Raw genomic sequence first — 8,314 nt, 5'->3', positions numbered from 1 at the left:
TGAAGGTTTACAATATTTTAATGCTAATTTTTTTACAACTAACTTCTTCACCTATCATTCAGCTCTATGCTTCCCACCTCCGTCTCTGTTACTTTCTGTCATGAATTCCAGACAGCATGAACTTCTTATTGCTTTCTGAACATAAAGACTACTTTCCTTTTTTGGCTTTGTCTCTGGTTTTCCCTCCCAACATTTTCTTTCTTCCTAGAATGTCTTTCTTTATATTCTCATTTAAGGAGGGATGCTCATAATTTTTGGTCAATTTGCCAGTAATTTTCCAGAACCACAAGTTACTGAGGCCAGAATTTGGTTTCCTCAGCCCGGTTATGTGTCTTTATATTATTAAATCATCCCCAGTGAGCTACTGGCTGGGGTTATAGCAACAGGAAGTTTATTAAGGGTAGATCAGTATGCGTAACTCTGCAACCACATGTTTTCAGACTTCTAGAGAGCACTTGAAGTATTTGGGGCAGCTGAATAGTAGTCCCTGAGTTTTGCTTCCCTCTTCTTCCAGTGTTTCTGATGATTGGGGTTTTCACCATCTATGTCTTGTATTTAATCAACCAATATTTATTGAACAGCACTCCATTCTAGGCCCTGTGATAAGGGTGGCAGGGACAAGGCTCTCACAGATTGATTCCCTGGGAAGCTGACTCTGGGACAGATATTTGTTTACAAGAAGCATATTTGAATGGGTTCTTAGGATCAGCCCCTGTGGAAGGAAAGGGAAAGAGCTGGATGGGGTAGATGGAAAGGATGAACCATGATGAGGCTTCAGTGGAGGCCTCGCCAACCATTTAGGGAGTTCTGGAGAATGACCCTTCAGAGCTGTCCTGCACTGTGGCAAGAAGGCTGGCTCTCATACATCTGCATCAATGTTGGTTCTCTCTAGTAGGGGGTGCCACTTTGGGCAAGGTGACTCTTGTTTCAGTTTTCAACTTCTTTAATCCCCAAAGTGGCAGGCAGAAGAGGGATCTTTGCCAGTATCTCTCCCAGAAATTGAAGTACTATGTCCTTAATTTTTGAAGGGAGACCTGGGAAGCACATCACAGATCCATCGCTATTGGCAGCCAGAGAGTTAAGTGGCTACTAAGGGTGGCAGTTGAATAAACACCAATTCCAATATTGTGTGATAAAGAGAAGAGTAAGTATCTCACAGGAGGAGAACTTAATGTAGTTTAAGGGAAGTTTGAAGAAGCAGTAGCATCTAAGTTCTGAGAAATCATTAGGAATTAGAGGGACAAAGATGAGGTGGTACTAAGGAGAGAGACTGAAAATTCAGGAGGCAAGAAAATAAAGAATAGTTAGGGAACTACTTCCAAACTAAAATCTTGGAGACAGGTTAGATATACTAAAAGGAGTAAGGTATAAACTGAGACTAGCTAGGTAAAAAAGGTGTGTGTGTGTGTGTGTGTGTGTGTGTTGGGAGAGCAGGTGTTACAGATAGAAGAGCTTATAAGGAAGTTGGAAAGTAGGAAGGGAAGAAAGACAGGGAGAGCTGGAGGAGGGGTGGGGATGAGTTGGAAGGGAAGGGGAGGGAGGAAAGGAGAAAGAATTGGTTAATATAAGCAGTTTCAGCTTGGCCAGAGAGTGGATTTTGTGACCATGAAGGACCTTGTGTGCTACTTTATCTTGAGTGCAATGGGAAAGCCCTAAAAGATTATCAATAGAGGAATGACATCATTATTTTTGCTGTCACCTGTCCTTTATCTCATACACCTCACATAATTATTTATTCTCTGAAGGTTTATGTACTGCACTACTTAGGTACAACTGGGTCTGAAATAGTTTCATTTGAACATTACATAATTACCATGCTGCATTAGTCAGATTGTGACGTAGAATCAGGGATTTATTACCAGGTTAGACATTATATAATTGTGGGAGCTGGTGGGAGAGGCTTTGCAAGCTGTTGCCTCTGCATCTGGTATAGTACTTGGCTGGAAGTCTCCATGGTTCAGCCAGAAGGAAGGAAGGAAGACTGGATGCAAATGGTAGCAAGGAAAGATGAGATCCTATGAAGATGAACTGGAACCCATGACTGTCTCTCATCAACTCCTATCTTGACAATGTGAGTGACCTGCATGAAAAGCTGGTGCTCTTCACCATGGAGCTGCAGGTGCATCTAACCCAGGACCTGGAGAAGCTAAAGGAGGAGAACCAGCGGGAGCTGGAAGATCTGCAGATCTGGGAGCTACCCCATGCCAACTGTGTGGGTCAGAGGTTGGGGAAAGTGTGTGTGGGCTTCCACAGTGCCTGGTGCTCTTCGCCAACCTTCAGAGTGCAATGGCTACTGCCTTGCCTCTGCCTTCCAAACCTTGTGTGAATTTCTTTTGTGGCCAATGCTAACCTAAAATCATACAGAGAAGGGAATTCTAGAAAGCGTTATTCTAGCTCTGGTTGTTCGTAAGTTAATAACTTAACTGTACAAAACTATTATACTTCATGTTTTTGAGCACGCTTAGGACTACTAAGAACTCTGCCAAACACAGTACACATACATACACATCATATGTTTATATGTCATATATATATATATAAAACAATGTCCTCTGAAGGATTATTATCATCATTTTATAGATAGAAAAACAGAGATGGATCGAATAAACAGCTTTACTAAGAAGAAAAACTGGCATTTGTATTAGATTGGTTTAATTCCTATCTTATATTTTTATGTACTATGCAAAACAGCTTCCTCTGCCAAGTGTTGTAGGGAGGTAGACAGATACTAACTTTTTAAAAAATACTGTTTTTGTCAAAATAGCATATTTTGATACATCTAGTTCTAAAATGAAGGTTAATACACACTGTTGCCTGCCAGTGACTCTCACTTCCTGATACTAAGATTTCTCTGTGGTGCTCTGATAGGCATCTGGGAGCCCGTCCATCACTGCTGCCATAGAGCCATTGAAGCTTTAAGTGGCTTCCTGATATTCCGAGGCTCATAGAGCATTCTAAACCAGGGACATCTTGATTTGGCACATCCATCTTATCATTGGCCATATCCTGAAGTCCTTTAGTGACTGCATCTTAAAATGGAAACTTCCCCTGATTTGTTTTGCCAACTGTTAACACCTTAGTACCACTGAAAGAGGTCATTTTTATTGGTGGGTGGTGGTGGTGGTGGTTGTCAAATGGAATCTAGGGAAAGAGGACAGGAGTGATAGCTTTTTCAGTGCCCCATCCTAGGGCTTTATAACTTCAGTGTCTCTGCCACTTCCAGCTGCCAATTTCTGTATCTCTGCCTCTTTTCCCGAGCCAGGGAAGGCCTCAGCCTGAGTGCAGGGAGATCTTAGGTAGCAGGATATTAACTTGCATAGGAACAACCCTCAGCCAGTGACTGCTGAGAGGTAGTATCTAAATACTCCAGCCCCCTTGACTCAACTGGAAAAAAATCTGAAGCATGTGATTTTATGTGATTTTCAGAATTTTCTTTTGGGATTAAACTCCAATTGCCCACTGTGTTAACTTACCTGTTTTACCCCTTTTATTGACTATTTCCCCTTCCTTGACATCTTTCCCCAACCCTCTGCAGGACTTTCTGCACTTCTTTTTTCTATTTTTAAATTTAAATCCAAGTTAGTTAACATATAGTGTAATAATGATTTCAGGCATAGAATTTAGTGATTCATCCATTACATGTAACACCCAGTGCTCATCCCAACAAGTGCCTTCCTTATTGCCCCTCACTCATTTAGCCTATCTCCTACCCCTTCCGGCACTTTCTAAACAAACTGCTTTGTACTTCAGTCTTTGTCTCAGAATCTGTTTCTGCAGGAATCCTAACTAATATAAATGGTAAGGACATAGAAGAGAGGTGAAGACAGTGAAACACAGGGAGATAAATAGAGGGAAAGAACTAGTGGGAGAAGTTGGATGGAAAAAGGGACCTGGGGTGGATGGGGGAATAAATAGTGGAGAAACTACTCGGGATGAGGAGGACGTTGTTAACCTAATCTAAAAATACAATTGCTTGGTGAGCCCCTTACACAGACCTCATCTGTTTACTGCACATAAATCATGCCTGTGACTCAATCACATCACCTCTGTGTTGGCTCAGGATCAGAAGATACACGCACCAGGAGGAATCTTTGAATTCCTTTTGAAAGAAAAACTTAAGTGGTGCAAGAGAACTTTTAAATGAAAAGTCTAATTTCACAAATATATCACTACATACTCTTGTGGTCTGGCTTTTCCTTCTTTCCCCTTTCCATTTGCATATTCAGAGATAAGCAGGGTTTTTTCTCACTTTGTGGTCCATCTTTTCCATTTGGATTTTAAAAAAGTCAAACTCAGTGCCACATTTGTTAACCTCAGCACTTGTAATGTGACTTGGCATTTTATTTTTTTAAAATATTATTTATTTTTGGGAGAGCGCAAGCAGGGTACGGGGAGGAACAAACAGGGGGACAGAGGATCTGAAGGTGGGCTCTGAAGGTGGGCTTTGCGCTGACAGGCAGATAGCAGTGAGCCTGATGTGGGGCTCAAATTCAGGAACCACAAGTTCATGACCAGAGCTGAAGTCGGATGCTCAACTGACTGAGCCACCCAGGTGCCCCTGCCTTAGCATTTCCTAAAGTGGAATAAAAATTCAGGCTAAATGCACTGATGGACAATTTCCTATTCAATTTCTTTATTGAATGGTTCAGGAAATAATTACTGAAGACTTGAAGTATAATTTAGTTAGTGAACAAACTTTTCGCTTCACACAATAACTTCTCCTGCCAGAGACTCTCCTGGGGATGTATCAGAGTTTCCTTTTGCTTTTAAGACAGTGGACCCCTAACGATTTTCTCACCTGATACTATTTCTCCTGTTTTATTTGCTCCTTCATTTCCTTACTGGGTTGGAGTTGCCTCCTTCTGGAAGGAATTGTATTGCTATAGCTGTAGTGGGTGACTATATTAAAGAGAGACTATCTATCTGAAATATTTTAGAAGACATTTCCACATCACCAATGCCAATAAACTTTTGCATCTTTCACGGAAACAATGGTGCTATCCAATAATGACTTTTTAGTCAGCCTTTTTAGATACCTTTTCCTCTATATATTTTTGGGAAACTAAGACCTGAACAGATAGAAACATTGCTATTGTTTTGATAACAATAACAGGTAGAAGAATAGCAGGCTTTAGGAACAGTGCTTTACTACTGCTGGGATCCATGGAACCATCTACCCTCACATTCCTTTCATTTCTAATCATGCATTAACAGAAGGAACACAAACTTAGGTATTCATAAAATAAATTAAGATTGATCACCAGTTCACTTCCTGGAAGACAGCCAGCGTTCTCTTAGCTAATGAGATCATTTAAGAAGCTAGGTACAACCTAGACACATAAACAAATGCACTATACTTTTATGAAATTTAAAAGTGAAAGTAGGTATCAGTACTCTGTAGAGCCAAGGGAAAAGGGTGAATAATTATCCCTGGGAAAGAGAGAGAGGGGAAAGTTTCATAGAGGTAGTAATATTTGAATTTAGAACAGAAAGATGAGGAGTCATTTCCAGGGATGCTTGGGGTAGGGAATTTCAAACAGTTAAGGCTAGCAAGTGTGAGCAAAGCCTGGAGGCTTTGGTGGGACTGTTAGTTCCCCTATGGATTGGACTGCTGGAGGGAGTGCAGTGTGACGGGGGCTCCCCCACAGGAGCCTTATAAATGATGTTGAGGGATATGGACATATGCTGTGGGCAAAATCCATTGCAGGATTTTAAGCAAGGAGCATTAGAATCAGATGGGTATTTCAGAAATACTACTTCAGTTGCAATTTGAACAATGTTTTAGAGACAAGGGACCAGAAAAGGTCATTTAAAATAGTTTGTGCAAGTGATTCTGAAGTCATTAACTGAGGCCAAATCAATAGGGATGGAGAGATGGACAGATTCTAGTGATTGGGGAACTAATGGTGACAAACCCTAGTTACTGAGTATATGTTGGAGAGTAGAGGATAAGAGTTAATCCAGATTTTTTGGCTGGGTGATCATAGATGGGGGAGCATGGGAGAGAGTGAGGGAGGGTAAGGGAAGGTGACAGAAGGGTCTTGAGAGTCAGGGTCTCTTAGTAGGAGAACATCTTCCTGCTCTGGGTGACTCTGAAAACAGAATCCCATTGATACATAGATTTTCTTGGGTAGGGGAACACACAGGCTTTCATCTGGCCCCCAATACTGTAGGAGAGGCAGAAGCTAGATTTTAATGATAGAAGAGCATTCTGACATGAGGACACTTGATTTGAAACTTATTCCTTTACTCTTTTATTCATTGTTTTAGAAAACATCTAGAAAGTGACCCATGTAACCCAGTATGCTGGAAATAAATGTGGTACTATAAGTAAGAATATTTAATACAGAGTCTATTACATTTTAAGGACTTCATAAATGACAAATATTATAATCTATTATACCTTTTCAAAGTTTATGTATTGTTGAGTTGTTTTAGAATCAAAGTATCTAAACTCCAAAGATATTATTTTTTGAAAAATTTTTTAATGTTTACTTTTGAGAGAGAGAGAGAGAGAGAGAACGAGTGGGGAGGGGACAGAGAGAGAGGGAGACACATAATCCAAAGCAGGCTCCAGGCTCTGAGCTGCCAGCACAGAGCCCCATGTTGGGCTTTAATTCATGAACCGTGAGATCCTGACCTGAGCAGAAGTGGGAAGCTTAACCAACTGAGCTACCTAGGTGCCCCACTAGAGATATTATTAATCCAGGTCCTAAGACACTTGCATAAACCATATTTTACTTTGAGGTGGTATTTGTGTATTGTATGATCTCACTTATATGTGATACCCAAAAAAGCCAAATTCACAAAATAGAGAAGAGAAAGGTGGTTGCCAGAGGCTGAAGAGAAGGGGAAATGGGGCAATGTTAGGTGTAAAGGGGTATAAATTTCCAGCTATAAGATTAATAAGTTCTGGGGATCTAAGGAACAGTGTGGTGATTTTAGTCAACAATACTATATTATATACTTGAAAGTTACTAAGAAAGTAGATCTTAAATGTTCTTACCACAATAATATGTGACGTGATGAAGGTATCAACTAACCCTAATGTGGCAATCATTTCACACCATATAAGTGTATCAAATCATCATATTGTAAACCTTAAACTTACAGAATATTATATATCAATTATATCTCAATAAAACTGGGGAAAAATATAGACTCTGAAACCAGATTGTTATTACTAGTTGTATGCGTTTGACAAGTTACTCAGTATCTCTCTGACTTAGTCTTTTATAGGTGTGAAATAGGTATAATAATGGTGTTTACTACACAGGGTTGTAAGAATTAAATAAGCTAGTATGTTCTTAGAACTTAAAGCAGTGCCTGACATAAACACTAATAAGCATTTATTATTATTATTATTATTATTATTGTTATTGTTATTCTACTAAACACTTAGTACGTAGCCTTAAGGAGGTTGCCAAGCACTTAATGAAAAAAATTTTTTTTGCACTATTGTCATTGTCTTACAGTGCATAGATTCCTGCTGTACTTTACAGTAGTGAAATAGGGTACAGTGGAGTCAGTCCTGAAGATGAAACTCAGTAAGCTGACTTTCCTGATTGAATTTAGAAAATGTATTTTCCAACTTTGACATTGTTTGACATTTTTGAATCCTTCTAGAAGACATAAACTTATTTCTACTGTTGTAAAGAAGAAATCTGTTTGCATTCAGTGTTTGAAGCAATTTGCCATATTTTTAATCTTCTTTTTGAGGTATGGTTTCCAGCTATATGGTATAGTCCCATGTTGACAACATCTCAATCTTTATTTGTTATTTATGTTTTTTTATAGTTATTTATTTATTTTGAGAGAGAGAGAGAGAGAGAAGGGAGGAGCAGAGAGAGCGGGAGAGAGCGAGAATTCCAAGCAGTCTCTGCACTGTCAGTGGGGAGCCAATGTGGGGCTTGAACTTACTAACTGTGAGATCATGACCTGAGCTGAAACCAAGAGCCAGATGCTCACCTGACTGAGCCACCTAGGTGCTCAGTTTTTGTTTGTTTAATGGGTCCCACTGTAGAATTAATTATTTTCAGAGATCTAAATGATACAACTGGTGGTGGATCCTGAGGAGTTGTACCTAGATGGTTGACAAATGGAAGGCATGATTTTCTATGGGCCACATTCCTCTGGGGACTGATGACAGCCTAAAGGGAAAGCTTCTGTTAGTGTCGAATGGTTGCAAGGAGAATAAATTGGATAAATCTGTCAAGGCAAACTGTGATGAAAATGATCTCTTTCAAACTAGACTCTCCCCACATTTCTGTTCTAGGGCCCAGGGTTGTAGGCTATTATAGTCCTCTCCTGTTTA

This window comes from Hyaena hyaena, unplaced genomic scaffold (assembly GCF_003009895.1).
Source record: "Hyaena hyaena isolate Hyena2069 unplaced genomic scaffold, ASM300989v1 scaffold_839, whole genome shotgun sequence".
Classification (NCBI taxonomy): domain Eukaryota; kingdom Metazoa; phylum Chordata; class Mammalia; order Carnivora; family Hyaenidae; genus Hyaena; species Hyaena hyaena.
Note: the sequence above shows the minus strand (reverse complement) of the source record.